The following is a 25885-nucleotide window of genomic DNA, read 5'->3' as shown; positions in this document are numbered from 1 at the left end:
CACGATGTACCTACAGAACAAACGCTCGCTCGGTGGTGGCAAATACCCTCTAGGGCTGGGGGCGTGTGTCTCCTCCAGCCAGGCTCGAAACTGTCAGAGCTACCCTGCGAACAGGCGAGCCCTGGCCTAAGTAAGAGCAGTAAAACGCTACCAGAATGTCAAACAACCCACTGCTTGTAGCAAAAGGGCCTGCGTGGAGCAAACCGCTGTAGCAGCCACCTGTAATCTCTTTGTAACGCCGAACTCCTGTCAGCAGCTTGTGCCGTGCATTTAACCTTTCCAGCCTGCCCCCCCCGCCCGTTCCGGACTTCCCCTGCCGGCCCAATTACGGCTAATCCCGTACAGCCCCTGTAAAACCCTGCCCTAATCCGCCTCCCAGCCGCTGCCGCAACACCGGCTCCTCATTTACATTCGCTGCCCGCGCCTCCCGCGGCTCCGCACCGGGGCTGCCGCCGCCGCCGCCTCCCCCGCGCCGCAGCCGGCGCCGCTTCCCGGGGAGGCCGGGCCGGCGGGAGCCCCGCCCGCGCCGCGGGGAGCGGGAGCAGCAGCAGCGCGCGGCCGTGCGTGCCCGCCAGCAGCGCCGCCCGCTCCGCAGCGCGGGGGGAGCCGCCGGCGCCGCGCCTGAGGTAAGAGCGGCAGCCGCCGGCTCCTTCCCGGGGCTCGTCCGCCGGGGCGGGTGCTGCGGGGTGGGTTCGGCATCACGGGCTCTGGAGCGAGGGGTGAGGCGGGGGCTCCGCTCCCGAGATGCGCTGGTTTATCGGTTCTCTTCTTATTCCACGTATTTTATGAAATATGATCGGAAGCGGCAGCTGCTTAGGGCTTTGCGCTGCTAGTTTAAAAAGCATTGCATCATTGTAGCTTTCCTGCGGCTCGGTGGGCTCGGCTGTATGTGAATAAGCAGTTTCAGGGGTAGGCACGTAGTGGAAATCGCGTATGGATTATTTCCACTCTTTTTGAATGGGTGGGAGCTGGGAGGGAGGGTGACGTTAATACCTGTGGCTGCATGAATAGCATCGTATCTCTTGTGGAAGGCAAGATGTTTAATTTTTTTAAGCAGGTGCTACAAGGTGCTTGTCGTGACTAGTGAGTGTGTTTGCCGAGATGCGGATCGGTAATACACAACCGAAGGCACGAGACTGCTCCATATCGTAATGAACTGGGAGCCTGTGGCTTGCATACTGTATTTAAAGTAGAGCACCGCATGAAAGACTGCATCCTTTTTTAAACCGGTCTTGAAGCATAGCCCATTGAAAAAGCCTGTTGTAGTACTGTGATAGGCAGTACCTTTTATCTAGGCAGTTCACGAGAGAAAGCCTTCATATATTTCTCTCATATAGTAGGAGGGGCCAGATGACTGTTTCAGGAAAATATTTTAAAGCATACATTGAATATATGGGTTATAACAGAGATAAACCAACTATGGATAAGTAATTAAGGATTGAACTGACTTCTTCAGGAAAAAATGGGAAGGAAGCCGAACTGTGCTATGAATAAATGGTTGTGCCTGTGCAGAAGTGCAAAATATGTAATCTAAGAGAAAACCCACCTCTCTCAACTGCAGGAAGCAGCCATACATTCAAGGTCTGTGGAGGGAGTCCTTTTTATGGAGAGGCTTCTGTGGAAATAGCTGCTAATTAAAGCAAGCAGGATCAGTCCCTCTTTATCCTATTGACAAGTTAATGTTTAAAAATGACCCTTTGACTGCCTCAGGAGGTAAATCAGCAATGGGAATATGCTTCTGGTGAATGAGGCTGTCATTTTAACAGCTGGCTTTTTTTTTCTTTGGGGGGGGGGGGCAGAATAGGAGATTAAGGAATGCAATTCAAAAGCAAATTTAAAAAAAGCTATGATTTTCTCCTGATGCTCTGCAGAAGTACCCCTGGAAAGCAGATGCAGCCATTCAAATCTATATTAGGTTCCGACTCTTACATTGCTGAGTGATTTTAACCAGATAAATTGAAGGAATAGGTAACAGTATAGTAACAGTGACACTACCTGTATTTGAAAATATTCTAGTGACTTGACTTAAAATCTGTATTAATTAGACCTAAATCTACACATGCAAGCAAGTGGATATTGCCTACTATGTTGTTGTCCCAGAGTGACCTATTCTCCTCTAGTTTATATAGCAGACTTACTATAAATCCTAATCGTAAAGTAATCTTTGATGCAGATACAGTGAAATTATAATGGTAAATTTCTCCCTACCTATTCTGATTATGGTGGACCATGCTAATCAACTGTTTGAAGACCACCTATTCCTTTAAAAAAAATTGTTGCTTCTCAGGATTTTAAAATTGCAGAAATACCTTTAATCCTATTAGGACTGATGGAATTTACTCTGTCCTTGTAAACTGATGTTCTCTGGATTAATGCCAGATATGGAATAGTTTGAACTTTCCACTGGAGAGATTAAGGAAAGAGGGAAGGCAATTACAAGTGTTACACTGGTAGAGATTCAATTATGCGATTGTATACAGGATTTGCAGTTACAACACCATAATGCAGAATAAAATAAAACAAGTTTATTATTGGCAAAGCCTTTTATTTCTGCTAATAAAACTGACGTGCCAATATAATGCTAAAGTAGCTGCAATAATAAGCATACATTATAGACACTTTATGTATTGACACTGATTGCCTTAAAAAGTTTCAAAACACTGGGCAATCTTTCCTCTCCTGGCAAAAAGAGGCAATATTCCTAAGTGCTTGTGCTGTAGCATCTGCTCTGGTGCTGCCTTCCCTTAGAGGTCTTGCCAGAGCTGTTCTGCCTTAGCAGATAAGCTGAATCAGCACAGATTGCATTTCTTCACAGCCTGCAGCTGCCCATAGCAAAAGTTTAGCTAAGCTGGATCCCTCAGAGGGCATGCAACAGACCTCAGTTGCATCAACCAACTCATCCTCCAGTCTAGCTCACTGCAGGTAAACAAATAATTCTCTGAGGATTATCGCTAGACCAGAGGTTTTGGCTGTGCTCTAAAATGGATTGATCAGTTGCCAGGTATATAGAGGCAATTAATGTACACACAAATTCTAGCATATGTACTTGCAAATTATTTATTCTGGTCAGAGTTAATGCATCTGTGTAAAAACTTTCACTGAATTGTTTCATTACATCCTTGTTTGTGGAATATATGAACTGGTATGCCTGGCTTTTATCTACTAAGCAACAAAATGAATTAATAACCAATAAATTCGTGAATAAATACTAGGGTTTTGCATCCAATGCTCAGCTGTGTGGTGGAGCACAGCTGAAGACAATGTGGTGCCTGCAAGAGATTGCCTTTGAGTGATAGGATGTGAATTTATGACTGTGATACTGAAGATGGTTAACTTAAAATCAGTAGAAATTAAAGTGAACCAAAAACTATCTTGCCATTCCCTGCATTATTCAGAGGAAGCCATTAAGCAGCATAGTTACTGGAGGGTAACTGCAAGTAACTCTGCTAGAGGCACATGCTGGCCACAGGAAATATACAAAATAGGAAAAAGGAAAATTGCTGTTAAGTTCCTAATCTAGTATCTACCGAAAAAGCTTCATAGTTGACTATTGTCTGACTGAGGACTGAGTTATTCTTCAAAAGAAACAGGAGTGAGACCAGATTGTAATTTTAGACCTACTTTGTAGCCTGTTGTAAATAAAGATTTTCAAGCTCAAGTTTGAGGTACTAGAACTCAGAACGTTGAGGTTAGAGATGTTTACCTATAGATCATTAATGACAGGAATAGGGTAACACTGCAATAAGGAGTGATGGGTATGGGAAAGAACAACCCATCTCTTGTTCCTGGTTGACTGAGGAACTGGATTATGCAGAACATGTAGCCATCTCTTTGGATAAGAACATGATGCATCTCTGCTTGATACTGCGTAGCCCTTGCCACTGATGACAATACATGTAATCTGTAGCTAAAGCAGTCGTTGTGACCTTTGGTTTTCTGATAGAAAGAAGTGTATGAGCTGCCACACTTACTAGTTTTCCTTTGCAAAGCTCTCTTGAGCACTGGGTAAAGGTCTAACTTGTTCGTTATTGTGGGGGCAAGTTCTTCTCTCTGCTTGTTCATAATTTCTTCTGCGTCAGAAAGCAGGTTTTATGCAGTGTACTGTGATGCTGAGGAAAAGGTTTGCTAACTAAAATTGCTTTGGTAGTTTTTGTTTGGGAGCGTGATCTAAAGGGCAATACATAAACATAATGCCACAACTGGGCAATGCATTAAATGCTGCAAGCAGAGCTACTGGTCTTACTGCAAGCAGCAGTGACCGCTGCAGCTTTTTCTTCTCTGGAAAGCACAAGAGAAGTTGCGTGATTCTTAGAGTAAGGAGCATCTAGGAGTATCTCTAACTCTAGGTTAATTTTCAAAGTCATTGTTTCATCAGTCCCTTCCATCCATAAAGTGTGGAGGCCTCAAATGAAATTCTTGTCCCACTGTTCAGGATCAGATTTTCACCTTAACCATGTCAGTAACATATTTCTTAAACTGTTCCCTAATTATTTTCTTTATAGGCTGACAAAATGGCTGAGGTTGCAGGGACCTCTGAATGTTGTCTGGTCCAACCCTCGGCTTATAGCATTTAGAGCAGGTTGCACAGGACTCTGTTCAGCTGGGTTTTGAATAACTCCAGTCTCTGGGGATCCAGACTCTGCAGCCTGGGTGACCTGTACCTGCGTTGGACCACGCTCTCACTGCAAGAGTTTCTTATGTTTAAATGAAATTGCTTGTGTTTTGGTTTGTGCCTGTTTCATCTTGTTTTTTCATTGCACATCCCTAAGAAAAGTCTGGCTCCAGCTTCTTTACTTTCCCTTCTTTGTCAGAAGGGCACCCCTCTGGTTTATGGTCAGCTTTTCCATTGTGGCTCCCAGGTCTTTCTCTGCAAAGCTGTTTTCCCAGCCAGTTGGCCTCTAACCTGGCCTGGTACAAAAGGAGAAGGGAGGAAGCAGAGGAAAATGACAAAGAGGAAATGGTAGAAGAAGGGATTGGGGGGATGGTAGTGTGTAGAGGAATGCAGGCAACTATAGCCAGTATGGTGGTTGCAGCAGGCTGGTTGACCTCAGCCTCATAATAATGCTGTTGGGGGAAGACCACAGTCTTGAATGTCAATCCACAAGTGCTTCTATGCTTGGTAGTTTAAATAGGTTTTAATGTACCCTGCAACTGTAAATGATGATATTAATATGAATCAAAAAAGATGTGTGAGTTTTATTCTGAGATTGGTATATACGCTTCCAGGGCAGCCAGGATGCTTTCCTTTTCAACTGTCTTTGCAATGGTGTAGTTCTGGCAGTACTGGTATGACAAAGAAAAGTTTTTCTGGGCAGCTCATGTTGCGTTACTAATCTCTGTCTATTAAGGCAGACTTTTCCAGGAAGGATCATGATGCTTCAAAGGAGCAAACATAGTTTCATGACACTAGTATAGTATATTAGCTGTGGAAGACATGGGGGGAATTGGTGCCGAAAGAAGCCTTCTGTCATCACTTAGAAGATCACTGGCATTCAGCAGTAGTCCTCAAGAATAGATGATGCAGGACTACATTTAAGAGTCCTTTATGATGGTCCTGAAATGGATGTTGTGCAAGCTTCATTATGTGCATGTACATTTGAGCATATAACTCTTTCATGTTTGGAAATAACACAGGTGCACTGGGAGTTCTTCATATTTGAGAAATAGTTTGTCTTTATCATTGGTCCAGACCTGCATCCGCTGTAAGTAGGTCAATCAAAGTCAATGGAGCAGTACCTGTCTACCCTTGCTGTATGTTGTCTGTTGTGTTTTTTCTTCCAGAAGGTTGAAAGCCACCCAAGACATAAAATAGAGGGATTTTCTTGGTCAGTGGTGTTCCTATTCAAAGATTTCAGAGGTGTGATCCGTATGATATCTGCCAAGCTGTTAAAGCATGTTGTGCAACTTCATAGTAGAGAGGTGCAGGTAGAGTACTCTCTGTACAGGAGCACACACAGGAATACTACGATCAGGTTTTTGCATGTTAAGATTTTAAGAGGCAGAGCTAACAACTCTGAGTGGAGTTGAAAGCACTGCGATCATTTTTACATATTGCTAATGCTCCTTTGCTCAGCTTTTTTTTTTTTTTTTATACCTTTGTAGATTAACAGTGTTACTGAAATCAGGACAGTAGCTAATAAAGATGTATGTTATCTCTCCAACAGCTCAGTTTGCTTCAGTTTCTGAGTAAATAGTTAACAGCAGATCGTGTAACCAGACACTTGAAGACACTCTTGGAGGTTTTTTTTAGTTAACCTGCACTTTCTGTGGTTCATGTAATGTCTATCAGTATGTAGGAAAACACTGTAAAATAGTAACAGTATTATACACAAAGGACTAGAAATAGTGTATATATCCAAGGTTTGAATACAAAATAGTATTGTAGCATTCTATTTGTAATGGTATATTCAAGGGGATCTCTAGTTCATTTCTGTTTGTCAGTGTTTGAGCAGAGCCTGTGCATCCTGAGGGTAATCGATCTTGGTGATCAACCAACAAAAAAGTTTTAGATGTCTTTTCACTCTATCGTGCTTGCTGCTGTTGGCTCATTCCTTTCTGTTCTCTAATGCAGGCTACCCTCCTACCTATCCCTGCAGTCACATAATTGACATGATTGCATACACGGAGTCCTTACTCTATAGGACTTTGGCACGTGACAACCAGTTTTTCCATTGAGCTGTAATCAGTTCTTCAGTAGTGTTGTAGGAGTGGTACACTTCACAGTTCTCTTTACCTGCATCCAGGCATATGCCAAAGCCTATGTCCCACATGTCCCTTTTCTTAACCTGCTGCCTCTTCCTGCCAAGTTGAGTGATCTAATCCATGGTTCAGTGAAGTACCTCTTTGGCCCACCATCCAAAGGACAACATCTACTCTCCTCTGTCTGGACACTGCTTGCTTCAGGTCTCCTTGGTGCTACAGGGACACGGAGATTGATCACCTCCTCACTGAGATGGTTGGCTGTGTAACGCCAAGGAGACTTGATGGCTGTTGGTCCTGACCTACAGGCTCTATTTTATCCAGCAGGTCTGAGATGGCAGGAGGGTTTCATGTTTTAATACCAGATTTACTTACCTGTAGATATTTGATATTACATTGGAATTTTTATTTACAAGAGTGATACAGCATTATGCCCAAATGACACAAGCATGACGTAAGATTGTAATGTATGGTAGAATCACAATACAAACCAATTCCCCATGCCAGTCTCTACATGCCCCGCTGCCACAACAAGAAAGGTTTTGTCCTACTTAGAGAGGTCCCAAACCATGGACCAAATGTAAATACAGTCTGGAATCTATAGATGGCCTGCACAGTGAGGGATGCTTAATTTCTAAGAATGAATGTTGTATCTTTTTTTCTCATGTTAAGTCCCAGCTCTCGTTTTAGCCAGTACTTCTGAAAGACAAACCTTGTATTTCACTGATACCAAGTCCTGAAAGCCCTCAGAGGGAGGAGGAGAGCCTACGCACATTGGTCGTTTTCTGGAGATTCAGAGTCAAGGGCTCCAGCATAATTGTGCACGACCTTTCAGATCTGAGATCTGTCTGCATCGAGGAAGGGGCACCGCCGACTTGAAACATCTCCCAGCATCAAGGATTTTCTGGCTCCATCAGGAGTTCCAGGTTTAAATGGCAATTAAATCAGATTTAGTGCCTTGCACTATCAGTGTGTGACATGCCAGCTCTGCCATGCAGGGACTGAGTGGCCCCGTGTGCCATCCTCTGTGGCAGGAAGTTACAGCAGGATGTAAAACTACACATGGTAATATAGTCTGAAATACCATTGCTGATGATTTTTAGGCGTTCTGAGCAAACAAGGTGAAAACAAAGCCACTAATTTTCACTTTTCCATCGTAAAAAAGGGATGGGGGGAGAGAGTGGCCTGGTAAGATGTGTACGCTACAAACCATACATACACAGAGCTATGCTAACCTTTGAAATACTTGTAAACAGTTTCTGTAGAAAGCAGTAGATTTTAAGCAGCAGCAGCAGCAGCAGCCAAAATGCGGAAAGCAGCAGGTGTTGTGCATCCCACTTTCTGTGTCGTGGTGCTGGAGCCAGGGGTGTCTGGTGAAATCTCAAAACAGTCAAATGCTTTGAGAAGCCGAACACAGCTCAGCAAAGCAGATCTGAGCTAACGTGGACTGCCTGTCTGCCAGTAAAGAGATAACTGCACTCCATTGTTTAATTGAAATGTCATGAAACTAAAATATACTTTGGTAAAATCCACCGTAAAAGTTCATTCTGCTTGTGGATCCTGCATACAGGGGGGGAGGAGGGGTATCTGTCAAGTTCGCAGGTGGGGGAGTCAAACTTACAGCTTTTGCTGATGAAAACTGTAGTGCCTAAGCAGTGAACCTGTTGCTTGGTTTTCAGAGGTCCTCTTGGTTTGCATGACCAAATTTAAATACCTAGAAGGCACTGCATCTGTAGATACATTTGAGGAATCTCACTGTGATTTTCTGAGTATTTCTACTAAAAAACATCTCTCTGACTGAATTTTCCTACTGTCTCCCTAATTTGCTCTGCTCCCGAAACCCTTGACAGCATTCAAAGTCACATTTTTGGAAGGCTTTTTTCTTTTTTTGTTACCTTAATTGCTGAATATAAATCTTGGCCACTCTTTCAACCTCCAGTTTCTCAAATTAATAGCATTCCTATTCCTGAGCTAGTATTTAAATGTAACTTACTTCCTTTCCACAAGAATCAACCTTTGACAGATAAATTGACAATTCAGAGAAGCAAGTTATGCCATTTTTTTTGTACAGTAAAGTGTTTGAATTTCATAAGGTAGGAGCTGTTCTCAAATATGTAAGATATACACATATGGAATGTGATGTTCTGGAAAGTCTGCAAAGAAATCCTAAAGAATCCTCTACTTACATTCCTAAAAATCAATAACCTACAGAAACACTGTGGTCTGTAATCCATTACACTGAAAGCTCTGGAGAGCAATAGGAGCAATGTGGCATAGAGCCATATGTGTTTAAATTTAATGCCTTGTAGAATAAGATTAATAAACACCTTGGAATAACACACCCACTTCTCTAAATTTACAGGTTGCACCAGCAGTCCGATTAAAAGTAAGAAGATTAAGAATTTGGAAGAGTTGCTATTACCAGGAAGATCTGAACCAATGGACTGTACGGATACAGGCATGTTTGAAGGCATCTGCTCTTCCCATTACAAGGTAAGACACACAAGGATTTTTCTGCTGGTTTGTTTCTCTTCGGTGCAGTGCAGCTCTCTGTTGTGGCACTGCCCAAGATGGCAATGGAGGTGTTCTCCAAAGCTGGTTCAGTCTAGTGGCTCATTGCTAGTAACTGTAGCCTATAGTTAATGTATAACTGGACTATATTCAGACCCAAAAGGCCTCAACTTTCAGAAGTCGGTGACAAATGTGGATCCTCGGGACCTGTAAAAATCTAAGTTTTGTAATATAAAATGTCTGTTCAGATGACTCTACAAGTTGTCTATTTCTTTCTTTTATGTGCTTATTAATTGCTGTAGACTGAAGTGGAGAATCAGGAGAAAGTATCTCAGAGTTGTATGCCAGAAAATGTGTCTAACTGAAGATGCAAGTTACGCCATTTTCTTTGTGAAGTCTTAGTGTTCTTTCGCTTTCAGGGTTGTTATATGGTTTGTCTACAAAAGCTGCTGCATTTTTTTTTCCTATTCCATTAAGATTTGTTACATATTGGTTTAAGATGAGGGTGGTGGAGAGCTTGGTGCATTTTCTTGGCAAGTTTTTGCCTGATACCTGGGTGTACTGTCATTTACACGGAATGCTTCCTGTACTGAGTTGTTTTCATGGAAGGTACACAACACAGATTTTCAAAAACTTATTTGGGACTGGTAGAAGCACTTGAGAGATACACGAAGCGAACTAATGTAAAAGTAAAATTTCTTGTTTCCAAGAAGTAGTTCTGTGTGGCTGGGGGATGGATACATGGGACTTCATATTCTAACAATTTTGACCAACACAAGATTGCTACAGAGCAAATGCAAACCCAAAACACCAGCTCTGTGTTATTTGGGAGCTCAAATCAGGCAGTTGCCCTGTTACAAAAAGGGGCCGTCACAACTGGACTTAGCTGGTTTCTGCTTTAACCCAGAGAAGACTTTCAGCTGAAGTCAGCATGACGCTGTTTCTCCATTTTCACCAGCCAGTGTTGAATGATGAGGTAACAATCTGTGCTGGGGCAGTGCACTGCCGTTGCTTCTATGGCGTACAGAAATACTAGCCAACAGTGTCCAGTATTAGCAGTCTGCCATTTTCACAAGCATGGTATTCTTCTTCATGCCTCTCATTCTTTTGTGGAAGAACTAATTGAAGTGATCCTCTTCCTAAGGTGGGGAATGTAACAGACTGTGGCACTGCGTGCTGTAGAAACAGGAGGTACTCACTTGTATGCTGAAATAACAGGAATGAAACTTGTAAAGTATTTAGAAAAATGCAAAGATAAGCAAAAGTAAATACAACTTAGAAGGAAAAATGGATTCAAACCCTTGAGTACTTGAGACATTCCAGTAATTTTCTGTAGTTGTTGTTATGGAGAAATGTAGATAGACCATAAAGACCTGTAAGATCTGGTCTAGATAACACCTCCCTAAAGAGTTTTATTTCCCTTCCCAGATGCTTGTGTGACCCCTGGTGTCCACACACAAGTGCTCCAGTGGAATCTGTATCGCCACCGGGTGTTGCCGGCTTCCACAAGTATAAATGCTGGCCTGGTCTGTGCTTTCTTGTTTGAAAGTCTTTACACTTGCATTTTACAAAGTCCCTAGCTTTAGTGCAAATTCCTAATACAATGTGTGGGAGGGGAATGACAGCTTTGGTTCCTCAAATGCAAAATGAGAATACAATTTTGTGTTGCCACCTGGCCTGCTTTAATCATGTCCTTCTCTGAATCAGAGCTTCAGAGTTTGTCCTGCTTTGTGAGGGAGAGAGCCCAGCCTTGGACAGGGCCTCTGGCTGTTGCGTGGCAAGTAATCCTTCCAAATAGGATTTGCATTCTTGCAGCAGCCATTCTGAGGACAGAGAATGAATCCATGGAGGCAAATTCTGCTTACACAGACATAGCTCAAGTCCAGCCATTCAGAACACGAGTCAGTGACAGACAGAGTTGCACGTAAATTGAGTCCTTTCTGAAAAGGACTGGTACTAGTGGCTAAGAAAAATGTACAGGGCCAGAGTGTCTGCAATGTCTTAACTGGATTTATAGGCACTTACTTAGAGGAACAATGTTCGAGCCTCTGAGTTGCTTTGTTAGTTTTATTTTAACAAAAGCTGCTAGCCCTGCAGAGTTGTCATGTGGAAATGTGAACATGCAACACAGCTACTTCTGTGTATGGTCTTGGTCTTCACTTAAAACTTCATTGCTCTTTCAGTGCTGTATACTGTGTGCTTTAAAGCACCTGACATGGTCTACTATAGTGACTCTTCTATTTGGGATGGTACCCTGCAGCTGTAGGATAGAATAAATAACTGGAGCTAAGAGCAGCTTAAATCAGAGCCAGACCTTGAATCCCTGAACTTTTGAATTGCCATTTATGTGTGGGCATTATTCTTGATAGCCTTCTAGGTGTGTTTATCCTTTTTTGGCTGAGAAATGATTGGAACATCAAGCAAAACTTAGGAAATGAAAGAATAGACTACCTTCTGGTTTATACCCAACACAGGTGTTCTGATATTAACAGAAGATATGTGAGTTTCAGTTAATGTTGGTTTTTTTTGCAATCTAAGTTTTAAATGAAAGCCTGAATAAGCACCAGAAAACTTCAAAACAATAAAAAACCTCCTTCAACTCATCAATGTTTTGTAGCTCTTGCTTTTTTTTCTTTTTTTTTTTCCTCTGCAGAGCGTAAAGATGTGTTTGGACTCTATATTGAAGCACTGGTAACTTAGAAGTGAAACATTTATTTTCAAACTTCAGGATAGTTCAATCAAAACCAGTTCATTTTGCTAGGAGTTCACAGTTCAGTGAAAGATTTCCTTATAATATATGAATAAAATAAATTGATTTTTCTTATTACTTAGTCCTGTTTTTTTCCTTTCTAGTGCATTGAAATTGGTGTTTCTATTACTCACTTATACTAGTAAGGGACCCCATGTGTTGACAAGGCATCAATTGTGCTGGGTACCATGCTGTGTACCTTGCTGGGTCCAGTATAAATTGTAAATGCACCTTTCTGCAAAAAGTATATGACCAAAGAGGCAAGAAATATTAGATGGGCACAGACCCAGGAGCACAGAGGACAGTGAGATTTTTTTTTTTTTTTTTTTTTTTCCCCATCAGCATGGTAAGCAGTGGCTTCAGGAACCTGCAGGCAGCCATTTACATATGCAACTCTATAGCCTCGAGGTGGTTGTGTTTTAAGGTGGTGGAGAATCAAAGCATTTCATCTATGCAAGCAAGGAGGGATCCAAAGAATTGCCCGTAATGTCATTATAGTACTCCATGCTGGTTTGATTTGAATAAGCAGTTTGCTTTAAATCAACTTGGAAATTGGAGCAGCCTCTTCACAGTGTGGGGAAGCCTTTTGCTTTTGGAAGTGAGGGTGACATACAGCTTGTCTGTCCTGCAGTATAATTTGTCATGACATTAGCTGGCACAGTAAGTTCTTACAAACTGCAGTGACACTTGCCCTATGTGACATAATTCGAAATGCTTTTTCATAATACTTCCACTTGAGCTGAAAGCGGCAAACTGTCGTTTCTAATTTCAGCCCTTTTGATCACTTGTCCCCAATGATAAGTTCTGCTTTGCAATGTTTCCCAGTGCTGCCTGAAGTGAAAAGATGAGATAGCAGCTAGCAGTCCAAGGTTTTTCCCCTGTTGCTACTTGAGAGCATGCTAGAAGTCATTGATCCTTCAAGACCGAAATCCTGTAGGAGTTAGATTCAGAAGTTAGCCCTCCCAAAGCAGACATAAAGATGTAGAAGTAACAACAGAGCCAACTAGCAATAAGGTGTGTTTGTGCTTGCCTCCATTTATTACTACTAACATTGGATGCTAGTCACAGAATATAATACTTAAAAACCCATCAAAAGGAAAGTGGTATGGAGTGAGATCAGAGTCTTCGCAATCAAAAACAGTGCGTTTTTCTAGTTTTTATATGGGTCACCAAGTGGGAATTATTACGACTTTGTTTTTAATTTCTTTCGGCAAGGAGAGAGTCTTTACTCAATAAAGATTGCCTAAACTCTTGTTGCTACTTAGTGATCTATTCAAGTTGCATGTGGAATGCTGGAATTATTTCCTAGTGACTAGATGGAAAATACAGTTATTTTGGTAACACTTTGTTCATGCTGATGCTATTGAATATGCATAATTCACTCCACTTGATGCTCTGGCCTTGACAAGTTTGATTACTGTTCCTAATAGTAAGAAATAACAGTTCTTTTGGGGTGGTAGGCAACTGCTAAGTACAATGTGGATGAAAACAAGAAGTGTCTTGCGGGTGCAGTTAAATGCAGTCAAGCGTGGTGGGGAATTCACCAGTAACCAGTAAGGGGAGAAGTTTGGGAGTGTGAGCTCTTGTTTGATAGCTGGTATAAAAGTAAACTGCTATACTGTGTAAAATCAGACAGGGAAATCTGATATAAAGATAAACTTGCTATGAGACTAATCTAATAGACTCCACAAATACTAGTAAAACGAAAGAAGCGGGCACCTGGTTATGCAGGATGCGTAGTGCTTCCTCTGGTTTCTTGCTAAACAGAAACAAAAACTGGGACACTTTTAGGTGTCTACTTATTTAGCCTCAGGTTCCTCACAACCCATGAGTCATGGTTTTGAGGACAACCTTATAGCTACGTGAGGTATGGAAATGCTCTTATCCCACCCCCCTATACAGATGACCACTGAGATTAGCCCAGGATCGTGCAAAGCAGAGAACTAAATTCCACTTCTAAAACCAAGCACCAGACTTGACTATTCACTCAATACTCTTACACCAGTGGGTTGATCTTTCTGCAGAATGAATAGGCTATACCACTCCTATCCTCAGTTAGATTCAGGATCCATCTGTTGAATTTCAACTGTGCATTTCTAGGTCAGATTTAAAGTGAGTAAAAAGGTCACACTTTGTTTCAACTATGTGGTGTTCAGGAATAGAACTGAAAATAGTAAATGGAGTACAGAAAACTACAGAAATTCAGGAGACACTCAGATTTGGAGTTCAGCTTCTTCCAAGAAAGAGGCCAAACTGAACTTTTAAATTCTAGTCAGTCTGCAAAGGTGAGGTTGCAGCTGAGACAGCATCACCTTGTTGTGCGAAAGAGATCCCTTTAAGTTTACCATGCTGGAAATTAAGTCAGTACAGAAAATGTTGCAAATGTATACAGTGTGACTTGCATATTTATTTCTGTATCTGTGCTGTTAATTGAATGTTAAATTACTAAAAATACATTTTTTAAGCCCTACTTGTGATACAACCTTCTCTTTTTTTGTTTCTGTTTTCATCTTTTTTTAAAAAAAAATCCTCCTTACATGCATGTGCTCATTGCTTAGATTTAGTTAGATGTATACTACTTAAAACCAAACCTTTGTAAAAGCAAATGCAAAGTAATTTTTTTTTAAAACAAGTGTCTTCTGGCATTTAGCATGCCAACAGCAGTGCGAAGAAGTCAAAGGAATGCTTGAGTAGGAAGGCAGAAGCACATCATGTGAAGTTTCACAAGTGAAAGCCAGCAACCTTTTTTGCACGTAGTTGGAGTTGTTTATAGCTGCAAAGAGCTGGCTGAGTGCTGAATCAAAGTGCTTAAATAGCGGGGAAAGATTTTGACTTTTGAATGTTCTGTAAAATCATGTTTTCATGCATTTCAGTGTGGGATCCAAATTGTTGGCAGCTTTCTAAATGTGTGTTAAAAGGCATGGGAAAATGAATGTATGATAAACTGTGTCGGAGGAAGGAATGGTGGTTTGCTAGGAAGTGAGACAAAGATGGCCTAAGCATGGTCTTACTCACAAGATCTGACTGGGTGTTTTTGTGTGGCTTTAGACAAATTACCTAATTTATCCACCTTAAATCTTTCCTGTGATTAAATGGAGTAGTAGTACTAGCTTCATTTGACTTTGGGAATGAAATGAGAGGAAAAAAATGTATGTGCAGTTGCTGAAGATCCAGGTAGTTAAAAATGCAGAGTACTGTTGTTATGTGACTTTGGTTTAGTTTGAACAACGTAATCAGCAGGAAGCTTTGTCTAGGCATCTTAGTGAAGTACCAAATAAGTATTTAATATCCTAAATCCTCTCTTGGGGTTGGCTTTTGATGACATCTGTGTCATAATTCTTTCCTTTTATAGGTATTCAAAGAAGAGATTATCTGATGTTTTTTGAAAGTTCTATTTTTCCAAGTCCTTTTCCTGAATGCTTCCTGAATGAAGAATTGTACTTTTTGCTCGTTTAGCTGCATCCTTGCTGGCTTTCCTTGCTCAGCTTAGATTTTGGAGGCAGGGTATATTGTCTATAAACTTCAGGTTGTTCAGCTACTCTGCCTTTTATGCTGAGTCTTTTTTTCTTTTCCACACTAGTCTCCAGATGAGACTTCAAAAGCTAAGAATTACTGCAGAGTTTCACCTTACACTAGTCTTCTCTCTGATTTGTTCTACTAGCTGCTTATGTGTTGTTTTACAGTACAGGAAACCGTTCACTGAAAATGGTGCATGTAAAATCTTATTCTAAGAGTTCTAAGAGCTTTTCTTTAAACTGAAGAAGGATGTTTTACCTATCACAGTAGGCTTATTAACTTGCATTTGTTGCTTTCTCTTTTCAGATGTAAACTTTCATGTCCTTGAGTGGAATCTCACTTAACATGCTGTTGTCTTAGGCACACAGTCTACTATATTTCCTCATTCTGCCACAGAACCTAATAGCTTTCAGGATGGAGGCTGTCAGGTACCAGTTGGCAGGAACCACCACACTACTCTTACTTTGGACTTTTCTTTGGCAATTTAATAATACTGTATTCTTCAGTTTTCTGTTCCTCAGCAGTAGCTTACATCTATCTTCATCTTTCAAACTCTATACGTTTATGTCTTGCCTTAATTTTCCTCTTTTGGAGAATTTGACATCTTCTACCCTTCCCCTTAGGCTGTTGAAATTCTTCCTTCATCTTACTGCGCCTTTCCAGGTTAATTTTAGCTGTCTGCTTATGGGTGATCAATCTGGTTTTATCCAGCTTTACACTAAGGAGGATCTTCTGTGTGTTTCTTTCCTGGGATTGTGTCATCCCATGAACTTTTGCTTTGTAAAGAAATAAAAATATTCTGCTTCTTGGTCACAAAACTATCAAGCACATTTCCATGTTGGTAGTTAGCATTTTATTGTCTTACCTAATCTCAGATCAGAAAGATTTACACGACGTCTTTTCATCTACAAGGGAATTCAGCTAGCATTCCTGTTTTCTTGTGCTAAACTTACTAGACATGCATGTGTAACATCATGCTTGTCTCTTGCAGCTTCAATTACATGTATGTATAGGGAAACAGTACTTTGTGCTCTTCACACACTTGTATATAACTTCCCAGTGACTTTCTGCTGGGTATCTCTTAACAGTTTCCAGGTTTGTTCTCTCCGGCATCTTTTCTAATTTAATGTTGCTGCACTCATGATTCAAGTTGCAGGATGCCTGACCCAGACTTGGAGGAGTGAAGGAAATTTTTTGGAAAATTGAAATTTCAAGAAGTGGAGGTAGTAATTTTCAATAGCTCATCCAGTAATGGGTTAAGAAATCCTGATACCTGGTTTCTCTCTGATGTAAGTGGTGCGGCTTATTTTAAAGCAACCTCAGGAATAAAAGACCAAAATAGAATGACCTGAGGCATGCACTGTACACAGAGCAGATCAGAGTAAAGGAGTCCTAATAAAACTGCCCTTCTTTCTCTCTTCACATAAGCAGCTTCTGGGAAAGAAGGGTTATGCTTTTTCTCTTGCATGAGTAGAGGAGGCATAGGAAAGTGATGTGGTGAAATCTGTTAGGGGCATGTTCCTTGGAAGTTTTCCTAGAATGTTGACTCAAGTATGAAGACTGTCTGCAGTGATCAATGGAAGTCTCCAGGTATGGAGGAAGCTGTTCTGCATGTTTTTCTGCAGCTCTTTTCCCCTTATAGATATCAGAGGCAGTCTCACCTAAAACGTGCATCTGTTGCAGTAGACCAGGGAGGAATGTGGAAAAATGAATGTGTTTAAAAAAAATGTGGTTCTCTGAGAGAAACTTGTGTTCATATCAAAGATCAATTTATTAAGATCTTATAATTCATAGTGAAAGGAATAACTGAATGCAAGTGAAGAGAATGGTTCTGCTGCTTCTGTCAAGTTTCCTGTGTAACGGGCTAGTAAATGAACAAATGTAAAAAGCTTTTAGGATCTTTAAAAACCCCACACAGAGATTGTTGCTCAGTGTAATTAACAGAAGGGCTAGGCAGCTAGCCCTGGCTGATTTGAAGGCTACCATTAGGACCTATCCATGTCAATATCAAATGTGGCAAGACGTGTTAAAATCTGACACTTTGTCTATAATGGTGGATTTCCTATGGAAGGTGTGGTGTTGCTGCACAGAGATTTGTTTGGGAAGTGCTTTAAGATTTGTAGATGAAAGTTATGTATGAAATGTACAAAGTGTTAGACTGTCAAAGGGGTATGTTTTTTTATCTAAGATTAGAAAGAAATAATTGGCTGCTTCCCAAAATGTGTGTTTAGTTTTCAAGAACCATAGTGTACTGTGTACCAGCAGGGCTCCCTAAGAATTGGGTTTGGATACATGGCTGCCAGCAGCGCCTTTTTCTTCAAGGAATAGGTGATTTTAGGTATCGGCACCTAATTGTACAAAACCAGTCTGATGCTCAATCTGACAGCACAGCTGTTGCAGTTTGTTTCTGAGGCAGGAGCTTGGGAGAGTGAGTTGGGAAAGGCATTGAGGAGGTGGGAGGATGATTTTCACACTCTGTGCAAGTAGTGTAAGCTCTTTGTTTAATCTAATATTCTGAAATCTGACATGGATAACTATCCAGGGGAGATATTCAAAGACTGTAACTAAGAAGTTTTTATGTGAGGAGAGGATAACTCACTGACACGCTGCAGGAAGGGTAGCTGTAAAATATTTTCCACATATTTTTTTTCAATGCTTTTTATATTCAGTTTAACCTCATGTTGTACTGAATCGCCTTCATTTTCTCTGTCTGATATAAAATGCATTAGTGGGTTATGGCAAATACTCAAGTCTATCAAGGGGATCATTTGCTATTTTTCTTTAAACTACCAGTAACGGTGTTCTGCAGCTGTGGCATACTACCTTGCAGTGATGCAGAGAACCAGTGTCAGGCTTGTCAGGTATTTCGTGTGCATTAATTAAACTTCACAATACCCTTCTGAGGCAGTATCTGACTGACTTTAGGCAGTGCTCTGTGAGTAGTTATATGCTAATTAGTGCAGCTGTTTATGACTGTAAGAATGGTGCTGGGTAAAATCATGGAAGCTAGCCCCATCACATATCATATACCCTTCTCCCAATGCCTCAATGCTATGACAACAGGAATGCCAAAAATAGAAATCAGGAGTCTTAACTTCTGGGAGAGTGAATTCATCACTGGGCAGTGTTTCCACCCTTAGGACTTTCTTCTGTGTGTGTACTTTAACCTGACTTCTTTCTACCTTTGTTGCAGAGAAACAGCCTGGCCCTAGATCAACATCTAAGTGAAAGGTAACTGCAGCCATAAATCTCTTCCATAGGGGGTTGGCACTGTCTTTCTTCAAGTTAGATATAGTAGGAATCATACTGAACTGCTTCTTGCCATGTAGTTGGTAGCGCATGAAAATTGACAACATTTGGGTATTTTTTAATAGAATGCCCTTACTGATGTGCAAGGCAAGCCAGTAGTTAACCAAAACACAGCCACTGTTTTTTGTTTTTTCTCCTATGCCTGTTCCACGACCCTCTTTTTTATATAGATGTTCAAGGCTAAAATTCTCATTCTTTAGAGAGCCTGCACAGCTCCACTCTAATATTGGTGGGTCTATCATGTCAGGTCTAATACAGATTTTTTTCCTACTGTGTTATAAATACAGCAAAACTCATGAAACATGATCACCAAAGGACTATTCAAGCAGATTTCTTTACCACTGGAGCTTACAGTCTGTAGCTGACAGCTGGGTAATCATGTAAGGTCAGGAGTAATCCACCACTTTGCATTCTGGCACTGTAGACCCTTTCTAAATACGGTAACTAGCTGCAGAGGTGGGTTCTGTTCGGATCTCCCTCACGGCATACACAATGTGATGAGAAAAGTGGCTAATGAAAGTTTAGTTTCTTATTTCAAGAGGGGTTGCCCAGTTCCTATTGTTAAATAGCCAGCTGCTCACTGCTTTGCTGCAACAGCATTATCCAAAATAACATACTGACCACAAATACTGTTCAGTAACAGAAAAATTAGTTGATACCATACTGCTGTGTGTAAGGGCTGGAACTCATACAGGGTCTTTCACAGATGTCCGCTGGTTTCTGGGATGGGATGTGTCCCACGACTGAATTTATTTCCTTTGTCTGCTTCTGTATTCTGAACTGTGATAGTCTATTTCTTTTTAATTGTTGGATTGTTTTTTTAATTGGTGTGGAGGTACCACCTCAAGGGAATCCCTAGGGTAATTTTCTGCCATTTATGCAGCACTTTCTGCTGGAAGGATAATCTGGTCCCTACTTAGTACAAGGCAATCTTCAGTAATTTATGCATATGTCTTGACTGCAGAAAATAGATTACATCGTGAATATTTTTGAAAAAGCATGGAGGATCACTTACTGAAATTAACAGTAATCTTTCTGTTGACTTAACTGCACAAATACACCAAACAACTTCAACTATTGTTTTCAATGATTTGGACAGGACTGATTACAGGAGTATGACAAAGATTTGACAGCAAGAAAGTAGGGTTAATTAGAAACTGTATAGTCCTGCAGTGACCCTAGAGATCGCTGAAGTAAGCGGGTCTTGTGTTAGATGTGATACTGGTTTCTTGGCTCCAAAGCAGTGGTACCCTGTAGCATGGATAACATTGTTGTTAAATGGCCTTCTCCAGAAGGTGTCATTCACTGAGGTAAAGCAGCTTTTTTGTTTCTGTTTTGGAACAGAATAAACATGGAGATACTCCCTCTCCTATTTACTCATGAGTCAATGTGAGAGATTTTGGCCCTGGGCTATTAATGATCATAGTTTTAATTACAATGTTTTTGTACAGTGTCTATAGTTGTAATTCTTCTCATGGAGATTATTTTTTTTTATTACTTTCTGTACTATACAGCGTTATTTAGCATACTTTAAAATTGTTTTGCCCAATTTTTGACAAATTTCTTCTGTTATTTTGCAGTACAAGAGTGTTGTACATCAGGGATGAATGGCAAATACTGTTTAGTCCTGTCCCTAGCTTTTCTTTCTAATCCTTTATCTTCATATCAAGGAAGAATTCAACTATTGATGTTTTTATTCCCCTTTATTCAGTGAAGATATAATTTGAAATGTAACATCTAACTGCAGAGTGCCAGAAAAGTCTAATAAGATAATAAATTACCTTAAAAACTAGACAACTTTCTGGTACTTATTCTTGGTTCAGGACCATGCAATTTCACAGCTGCTCACTTAAGTCAATGTCCTCTCAGATGTTCTCCCACAGCTGTTACAGTTGGTCAGTTTTGGCAAATGTACTACTTGGTGTAAACAGGAGTATCAGAATCTAGTTTCAAAATAATTTATCTGTTCTGATCTTTTAAATGAAATACCAGTAGTTTCAGGTGTTTTTTTAAGTAATAATTACAGTGTATTTATACTGTCTTTGAATTCATATAATCCAATGGCAGATGATTAAAAAGATGATAGATAACTTAATCCTGCTTTGGCACAGCAATGAATTGTTCCTGGTGTCATATTTTCCATTGTTTTGCCTAATACACTTTCTGGTGACTCGAAAGACAGATTGCCCGTAATTTATTCTTTCTCTCTAGGTAAGATTCAGGCTCTTACATGAGTTTTAGTAAGAGGGTTATTCTTTGTTGCAGTAAGTAGTTCATCAATGTAGAATGACATTTGCCAAATTGATCAAGATGAATTTTATGTATTTCATGTAGTAATGGAACAGTGTATAAGCCTTAATGGCTAGATGGTGAAATTGGAAGAGAAGGCATATGACCCCTTGACTTACAAGAGTCTGAACAGGTAGAGACATTGCTTCTTCAATGTTAGCTATGTAGTCATGTGACTGTCTCTTTGCCAAGGAGAGCACAACCAGTCAAGTGGGTAAGTACGCTACAGGTTATTTTAACTAACAGAGTTTATAAAGGGAAAAGCTGCACTTTGCTGGAAGACTACTGCTTCCTCAAGTCAGCAAGACTTCCTAACTCGAGCTCTCACTGCTTACCCCTTTTATAGATTAACAGAGTCTTTTCAGGTGGTTTATTAAGTGATTGTTTTTAGGGCTCAGCACTAAACATGGGGTTTTGCATTCCAGTCTCCAGGGAAAATTCAGTGGTGAGTAGGTTGTCAGACGTGAGAAGTTGTTGTTTCAGTCCCTTAGTTAGGGAAGTGGCAGTGTTCCATAACTATAATTACTAAACTCCTTGTAATCTGGAGGGAGAGGCTGATCTCATGTAGTATGAGTCCTTTTCCTTTTTATAACTCTTAATCTACTTGGAAAAAACCAGGCAGTCCAGCCTAGTCATTTAAATTCTTCTTAATCCAGCTAAAACTTTTCCTTCCTCCTCTCTTCCGCTGTCCACCACACTTAATTCCTCAACTAAAACTTTAATTATATTTAAAAGATTACTTTTATGATGTTTCCTTTACTTTTCCCCAAATTACACTTAATCTCTTCCAGAAATAATTGTCAGTGGGAAAGTGCTTCAAGTGAGCTCCTTCTCCAAGTGGAAAGTTTTTGTACTCTCTTTGCTTATTTAATAGGGCAAAGCATACTGAAGTATAAAGCTTGAGCCTCTGGAGCATCTATTGTCACTTAACTCAGCTGATGGAAGTGATTACTGAAGTACGTACAATCCAGCATTTATCCCTTGATTAGCAGATCCATCCACTGAATTTTGTTCTTCCTGTCCCTGTGGAACTGAAGCTGCTTGCCCAGCCTTCTGAATTCTGGCCAGATAACTATCTCTGCACGATTAAAAAAAGAAAAATAAGAAAGGCAAACGGTTTATGTGTAGTTTTGAAAAGAAATGTTAGATGTTCGTTCCCATTTGGTCTTATCGTTAAGGAATTGTGCTGACAAAAGCACTTTGCTTATGAAACAAGAAGAATGGAAGGGAGAAGGGAAGGTGAAATAAATAGGACTGAGGCATGTGCATGTGGCTTGGCAAATTGAGCAAGGGGAGGAGGTGGAGTCAGAGTTCCCAACTTCCCAGCTGATTTGTTTGCTCTCTGAGACAAAGTACCTTTGCTTTTCAGTATGTGTGTCTGCAAGAAGGTTGTGTTAGCTGGTTTAATAAAGGGTTCTACAGGTTATTTGTAAAACTTTGGGAACTGTGAATGAAAAGTTGTATGTAGATAGGTGCAGATGTAGAAATGAATGCAGACAAGCACCTCAGCCTAGTGCAATTACAGAGCACATCATTACTGCCCTATGGAAAGGACTGGAAGAAACCTGCTGGGATCTGCTAAGTAATTCCTCAAGTCTTTTTAGACATTTACTATGTATTGTTTTGGCTTGGCAGCAAACATGGGTGTGATATTCATCTTAGTGCATTAGAAGAGCACTGGAGGGAGGGGGAAGTATGGGGAGAAAAGTTGTTTTTTTTGGGGGGGGGGTGGTGGTGTTATTTTTTTGTACTCTTACCCTGTCACTGCAGTCAAAATTCATTCTTTCTCTCTTCTAAAGCCCTAGATATTTACTCACTGTTAAGCCACTGGCATTTTAAAATGGAAGATTTTTCAGTAGCCAAGGATTAGGTCCTGAGGGGAAATAAATGGCTTTTTCAGACATGCTTTTCATTGAAGACAGAATACCGGGTAGATGGATGGCTGATCAGTTTCAGGATGGCACTTTTTAGATTATAGCAGCTCTTCTCTGAACACTTGCTTCTCCTACTACTCCTACCAATTACATTTGCACAGCACTCAATTTTTAAACCATTTAATGACACTGTCTTAAAAACTATTCAAGTTACAGTGATCTACCAGAAATAACACCAGCCTGCTTTTCCACAGCACTATAGGCTTCATTCCCCTTGCTTTGTATCTTCTGCATATTTTTTCTTTTATTTTTTTCCTTCTCTTTCCTCAGTTTCAGCTGTCCTTGTGACAGTGTTGTTCAGATGGAGTAGAAAGCAAGAAGGAAAATAATTCCCTTAATGCATTTTTGCTGCACAATTGAGAGAAGCCTATGTGTCAGCAGGGAGGCAGGCAAGAGGCAACAGATGGCATGAAGGGAGAGCTAAGAAGCCATGAAGATACAAGGGAGCAGTATTTCTCAAAGAAAGATAAATAATGTTTTCAAAGCAATATGCAGGGGAAGGAAGACAACTGGGGGACCTAAGGCAAAGTTGGTGAGAGCTTGAAAGTGGACAAAACACCAGTCTTCCCAGACAGAGCATTCTTTCTGATGAGTGGCCCATGGTGAGCTGCTGCCTACTGGGGATGAACCTTTGGCTTGTCCACACTGAGCTAAAAGACCCAGGTTTCTAGATCAAGACATACAAACATCTCAACTGCTTTGATTCATGTTTCTTCTTGGATGTTCAGGATGGAGCCACAACTTATCCTATGCCATTAGGCCATGCTGCAAGGGATAATCATAGAATCAGAAAATCATTTAGATTGGAAAAGACCTTTGAGATCATCAAGTCCAACCGTTAACCCAGGACTTACAAGTCCATTGCTTAAACCATGTCCCTACGTGCTGTGACGCTGCAGCTGGGAACTGTTTATCTTACCTAGCCAGTGTGGCTGCATCAGTATTAATAAAATAAATGTGGCTGGCATGCCCTGAGCACAGCAAGCTACATGTAGCTTGTCCTTATATAAGTAAACTCTTTTAGCTTCCGGAAGGTAGCCACCTGTAAACTGCTTGCTTGGGGTTCTATCTGCATGTTGCTAACTCCCAAAGTGTGCCTAAGCATTGTCAAAAGTTAGCCAGTAACCGTTTGAACGATTTAGCACCATTGATTAATTTCCAGTGCCCAGGGTGCAACAGGTTGGCCTTCTCCGAAGGGTCTGGAAAGTTGGAAAGCTGATGTTACAACGATAATGTAAGGTCAGGTCAGACACAGGCAGTGAGGAAGCACAGTGAGACATGTTGATCTTGACAGTGCCACTATGGTGTTTTGGGTTGACTTTACCATGCCTTCAGGAGCTAAGAGAATGCTTTGAACAAGTTTTTCTTTTGAATGTCTGCAGTTTGTTTGAGCCTGGGGAGCTCAGTTGGCAAAGTGGACAGGGGCAGGTTGCAAGCAGTCTTCAACAAAACTGCTTAAATTTTTCAGACCTCTCTGTACAAGGAAAACAAGATTCTTGCGGCTTTATTCCATGAGAACCAGCCATAAAACAACGCTTAAAAGATGCACTTTCCTGTTGACTGCACAAGGAATTGCACTTGCCAATGCCATTATATGAATGTGATCCTAATGCCTGTTTGCAGTAGCGCTGTGAGCAAACTTATACCATGGTTTATTTCTAACTAATTAGAGTCTTATTTAGGAATGAGTAATTTGTACACAAGAATGAATTTATTTTAAACCACAGAGACAGACATTTCATACTGAGGTCTGCTGCCTCTGTAGTGCAACTTGTTATCCCAAAAATGATCTGGGGTTTCTTCTCTCTGAATCCAAGCATCTGTGACGTTAATGTTACTGCATTTTGTAATTGGTACTTGATAGTTTAAGTGGATAATCAGCTAAGACATAAATGCAGCTTACCAGGAAACAGTTGAGAATTTAGGATAATAAGACTGATTAGACACTGTGTTATGCCAGTTTCATGCTAAGATAACTCTACTGAGTTCAAGTTGTACAAATAATTCTGTAAGGTACACAGTGGTCAAGCAGACCCCCTTCACATATGCTTGGCTGCTTGTCTTTGAATAGTCACAGTCTAAACGGTAGTAACATCCTGTTAGTGAGAAAGATTAAATGCTCAAGCGTAGGATTCTAGACATCGCTTCCCTGAGATCTTTACAACTTCCTTAATAAAGATGTTAAAAAACTAGTTAATAATATCCCATAGCAGTCATAATTTCAAATATTTTTCTCCTGTTATCTAGGCTTAATCTTGTAGACTAAAACATGAAAGGAGAAGCATCTTGTCCAGCATTACATAAACCTGGTGGGTTTTAGCATTCATTGGAATCGTGGTTTGCTGCTAAAGCAGATGTTAATGCTCTGCAGAGGAGGTAACTGCATGCATTCTTCTGGCAGGCAAGCCCAGGACAGAGCTCGTGATTTGTTCAGGCCCTTAATTCAGGGCCCAAGCAGCGGAACCATGTGGTTCATTCAGGTTGTTTGGGGGAAAGATGAACATGTAAAGCTTATAATTACCTTCACCTTGCAGGCTCAAGTCTTCAAGGGGACCAATAGTCTCTGGCACAAAAGGTAACAGCCTTATTCTGGGTATCAGAGGGAGGTGAGACAGACCCTCATGTGGGTGACATTGCTGCTGGATATAGTTTCTCATGGTGTTATTTGTGGTACAGGAAGACCGCCCTTGTGTCCCAAGGGCTCATTCTGCTCTGTTTCACATGCTGTGGGGATGGAGAGCAAATGGAGAGTTTGCTGATGATACTTTTTTTTTTTCTTCTAGTGTGTGCAGTGCTTTTCTGATACCAGAAAGTACTTCAACTAAGCAGATTGACCTGTCACTGTCTTGTGGTGGTCTGGGACTCACATAACCTGAAT

At 40.8% G+C, this 25885-nt stretch overlaps 1 protein-coding gene across 3 annotated transcripts in view; it reads left to right on the top strand.

Annotated features, from left to right (window-relative positions):
- The first annotated feature begins 427 nt into the window (after positions 1 to 427).
- TMEM108 (transmembrane protein 108) overlaps positions 428 to 25885 on the top strand; it is a 167503-nt gene continuing 142045 nt past the window's right edge. Inside the window, exons 1-2 of one of the 3 annotated variants that reach the window (XM_055708540.1) lie at positions 428 to 626; positions 9062 to 9192. The gene's annotated coding sequence lies outside the window, so the exon portion shown is untranslated. Of the gene's footprint in view, positions 627 to 9061; positions 9193 to 16948; positions 17066 to 18668; positions 18707 to 25885 lie in introns of those variants that run through there. The other 2 variants (XM_027814783.2, XM_027814784.2) reach the window with 2 other exon arrangements.

The sequence above is a fragment of the Falco cherrug genome, chromosome 4, assembly GCF_023634085.1.
Source record: "Falco cherrug isolate bFalChe1 chromosome 4, bFalChe1.pri, whole genome shotgun sequence".
NCBI classification, from domain to species: Eukaryota; Metazoa; Chordata; class Aves; order Falconiformes; family Falconidae; genus Falco; species Falco cherrug.
The sequence above is the reverse complement of the archived record's forward strand: the minus strand, read 5'-3'. Positions and strand labels throughout refer to the sequence as shown.